Source organism: Buteo buteo, chromosome 10 (assembly GCF_964188355.1).
Source record: "Buteo buteo chromosome 10, bButBut1.hap1.1, whole genome shotgun sequence".
Classification (NCBI taxonomy): Eukaryota; Metazoa; Chordata; class Aves; order Accipitriformes; family Accipitridae; genus Buteo; species Buteo buteo.
In genome coordinates this window covers 28,547,028-28,551,911 of record NC_134180.1, presented here as the reverse complement: position 1 = coordinate 28,551,911, position 4,884 = coordinate 28,547,028, and positions in this window count along the sequence as shown.

The following is a 4,884-nucleotide window of genomic DNA, read 5'->3' as shown; positions in this document are numbered from 1 at the left end:
ACTGAAGAGCTCTAAAACTGTAAAATAAAGTATTCAAAAGTGAGGAAATATAGAACTACATTTGCCTGTGCAACTTTGATTTGGCCTGTGTATGGCTATCCTTTACAACTGGACCATCTTTTGTTTCATGTACAAAATCTACAGCTTCCTCAGATAATGGGTAGGGTTTTGCTGGTTTTTAATCCTTTTTATTAAGTGTTTAGTATTCTGGTATTATTTATTGCTCATTAGCCAGCTCCATCCCAGAACCTAATTCTGTCATGGGAGTTTTATATGTTTAGCTCCCTGAAGTATTATGGTTCTCATGTTTGGTCTAGGATATGTAGTAGTGGTACAAGTAAGATGTATGCCTATGGGTGGAGGGATAAAGAGTATTTACTATTAACAGACTCAAACCGTTCATTTCCTTCCTTCTGTGGGTTCCCTTATGGTATACTATAGCAAGTTCTGCTCCTAAACAATTTTTCTGAGTTTAATATATTATTAGTCACAAGGTTATCCTGTCTTCATGCTAAGCCTTTACATAGTAACAAAGTTTTTCTTAAAACCCACTGAAATGCTTTTCACCCTAAGTACATAGTTTGGTTTCTGCCACACAGTCCTCTGCTAGTACTATATATATGTAATGTCTTTTCCAAATCACAGTAGGTGGAAGCTTGGTTTGAGAATACAGTGGAACATCCAGTAGCATTGAAGTTTTAGGTAGTGACTGTTAAAAATTCTTGGAAATGTAAGAAGTATTTAAAGGCCAGATGGTTCAGGAAGCTAACAGGAGACTAACTGGCATCAAACTGTGGGACAACAAAAAGAGTGAAGAGGGTTATCTGCTGCAGCTTGCTTTTGAAATGAGAAAAATGGAAAAAATTTATGAATGCAAACATGAAGGGGGCAGCACTTTTCAGTTTTGAACTGCAGAGAGTTGTGGAGTGCCTGCCTCTTCCTAAGGCAAGAATAATACCTAGAAATACAGCCAATAGGTGAGGGTACCAGACTGACATCTCACCTGAAACAACAAAATTACCTTATTTAATTTCTGCCAACAGGCATAATGGAATAAAAGATCTTGAGCCCAAAGGAAAGTAAATCATGTTGTCCCCAAAAAGATGGACTGCTTCCTCATGAGATGGTGTTAAGGACAGGCTTCTCTCCATGCGAAGCTGGAGGGGTGCCCAGAGAAACAACAGCATGGCCACTGGATGTGGTTCATCCTTGCCAGGGTGGCAGTCTGTTCCCAGGACTACCAAGCAAAATACAGCTGAATTAACAAGTAAGAAAAAAATTTTAAATATCAGCCTCAGCCTGGATAAAAGCCTGGAAAATTATACATTTAATTGTAAAAAAATCTAGAATGACATGCTAAAAATCCTCAGCGGAGACCTGCAAAGAGGCTACAATCATCTGAGCAGTATATTCTAGTTTAGTTTTTAAAAAGTACAACAGAACTTGGTCTTGATAAATAACTTGTGTGCAGGATCTAGAGCAGTTTTGTTGGAATCTCCAGCAATGCCATCACTACATCTCAATGATTCTGTGGTTGGCATCATATCAACAGTATCAACCCTGCAGGTTGTGTAACAAGATAATGATGCAACCCTTAGGGATGAAGGTGGAGGTGCTGGTAGGATGATAAAGTCCCACCACCCACACACAATAAGAAATAATTGAGATTAGGTGAGGCTGCAGCCAAACATGAAACATTAAAAATACTGTTTATTAACAATGACAGAACCAATTAAACTGAATTTATATAAACTATCTAATTAACAGATTAGAAAGCCTGAAGTGACCTGTGTGATCTTCTAGTCTGACTTCCTGTATAATGGAGAGCAGATTTCCCTGAACTAGTTCCTGTCTGAACTAGATTGTATCATTTTAAGGGGGAAACATCACATTTTGATATAAATATAAACAGAAAAGTTACCATAATTCTTGGTAGCCCTCTCAATAGTTAATTATGGGTGACTATAAATTAAGAACACAGGTCTTGGATCTTTGTCTGCTAGAGCTAAGCTGTGGATATTAACTGTATAGAAAGGTATGTAAAGGGCCCCCATTAACTTTCTCTTTGATAAGCTAAATAGGTGGAACTCCTTGAGCCCCACATTAGAAGGGGAGTTTCCTAATCCTTTAATCATGTTTCATGTCTATTCTATGAAATCCCTCTAATTTTTCATCACTCTTTTTGAATTTAGGACACAACCCCCATGTACAACATTCCAATTTGCCTTGCATCAGTGCCAGATACAGAGGAAGTATAAACCTCTCTATTCTTTCTCAATATTTACTTGCTTGGGCAATCAAGAGTTAGACTCCCTATTCTAGTCACCATGTCAGAGAAGTAGTGATTGTTCTCTGTTAGTCTCCAACTCCTTTTCAGTGACTCTACTTTCCATGAGAGGACTCCCTATGAGATTTGCTGGGCCCTTGTTCTTCTTTTTAGAATATGTTATGCTTATTTATCTGTGTAAGGCAAAAATGCTTTCACACTAATTTTGTGGAAGAATAAGGCACAAAGGGACTTACCAGAGGCTACCATGAAGTATTTGTGAAGAAGGAAACTGAGGACAGGACAGGTCTGCTGAATTCCATACTGACACTAGTACTGCACATTTATATTTGAAGTTGAATTGCAGAGGCCATGACCAGATGCATTGTCAGCTGATGGATACAATCCTGGTATCAGACTAAATGCTGTCATTTCTTTTCAGATGCATTTAAAACTCTCCTGGTGAAATAAAAAAATAAGGCTTGAACCATTTAGCCTCCCTCTTGCCAAAGGTAACCATGTCATACCTTCTCATTCATAAATAGTCCCACACAAACTTAGGAAATAAAATATTTTCCCAAGCAGGAGGAAAATATGATCAAATTGGAAATATAGACAAAGGAAAATATTATCTTAGCTAATTCTTCCTTGTCATCTGGTACGGTAACTTTTACTGAAACGGTACTTTTGATTCTGTCCTCTGTCTCCTACTGTAGGGAATAGAGATAGTCTCCGGCATCAGTCTGTGTTGGGTAGAGCACCAAACTTGGTGACCCATGCAGACCAAGCAAAAGAGCTATTGTAATAGGAGGCCTAACTTAAGACCAGATTTCATGATGAGTTTCATTTCTTCGTTCAGTCAAACCCTGTGCACCAGACAGGATTGGCTCTAACAAGCTTCTACTGTAAAATGCTATAAAAGAGGCTAAAATACAGGCCAGAGCTAGGGATAGTTCTTGGGAAGCTCTCTGGATTTCCTGGAGGGCAAGGTGTGGCTCTGTACGTGGGAGGTAAACGCCAGTGATTTTCTGTTACTAGTAATTAGGTGCAGCTTGAGTTTCATTAATGAGCTACATATGCATACTGGAAAAAAAAGTTTATCTGACACTGGGATTATTATATGTTGCCAGCTAAATGTCTTACAATGTTCATTACCTTTGTTATTTTATGATTGGCACTTATAAACATCTGAAAGCATGTTCATATTTTATTAACATACAGGAAAAAAAGTTCTGCCACTGAGAGTTTTCAATATAAAAGAGAAGGAAATCTCCTGGTAAATCTCCAAATTATCCCACCAATCTGTCTAATATTTTGGAACTACTTCTTGCATTAGCATTTGTTTTTATTAGCTTTAGTCATTTTGCTTTTGATGTTGTTTATGATCACTACCAAATACAAAAATATGCTTTCCTGAGGTGAACACCCAGCATGGAAATACCAGTCTTAAAAGATTTGATAAACCAATAAAGAAAGGAAACAGAATCTCATCAGGGGAAAGGGGCTGGGTAGTTTTAAATAAAAGAGATACTGCAATTCTAGTGAGTATTCATCAAAATTTAGCGATACAAACAGGACCCCCCCCCCGTAATGTAGCTAAAAATGTCTGTTAAATTATTTAAAAAAATCCATTCATTGCAGTCTTTAACCACATACTATCTGAATATTATGGCAGATATTCTAAAGTACTTATAAAACATTTTAAAGGTTTTTTTTCACTCCATTTTGATGTTTCATAGCATCACAGGTTTTCAGGCCAGAAGAAAGCACTGTGATTCTCCAGCCTGACCTTTTGCACAATACAGGTGACAATTAGATCAAGTGATGGCTACGTAATTTCTAGTGGAGCTAGAACACTTCCTTTGGCAAAAATCCACCTTCCTGATTTAAAGATTTCAGGTGACAAGGAATACTTCAGAGACCCATCTATCTAATTTTTTTCCCAAGACTTAGTTAGCCTAAGGGGTGTTTCTGTCTGTTTTGGGTTTTTTGGTTTTTTGTTTTTTTTTTTAAATGTCTCTTGGCTCAGCTTTCAAACACTACTAGAAGATTTGTCTGCTAAACTTAAGATTTCTATGATTACAATTATTCTCTTTATTTATGTAATTCCAGGTGAGTTAGCTCTTATTGATTCATTGATGGGCTAAAGAGATTAAGCTTTTCAAGTTTCTTCTGTAAGAAGGGTTTCTAGGTCTCAAATCAACCATATAGTTCTGCTTAACCAGTTTCTCAATTTTTGTCTCAGTATCAGGCCAAGGCATACTGCTCCACCAACGAAATCCCTATTGCTACAGTGTGCTCCCTACATTTATCCACAAGGATAGCATTTCTGTGTGCTCTTAATTCTTTCTGTATCACTACTTTTCATAATGCACAGATAACTGATCTACATTTCTCTTTCCCAGAAATATTAACCTGCACTTAACTATATTAAAATGCACAGTGTTCAAGTTAGCTTGTCTTACCAAAGATCCTGGTAAGACTGTGGAATAAATCCTTATCATGTATAACTTCACAACTTCTGTTTCTTATGCAAATATTATCTTACAAATTTGTAAACTAACTAATGTGTTACTAACCATTTATAAATACTTCTGACATGTTAATAATGCCAAGTA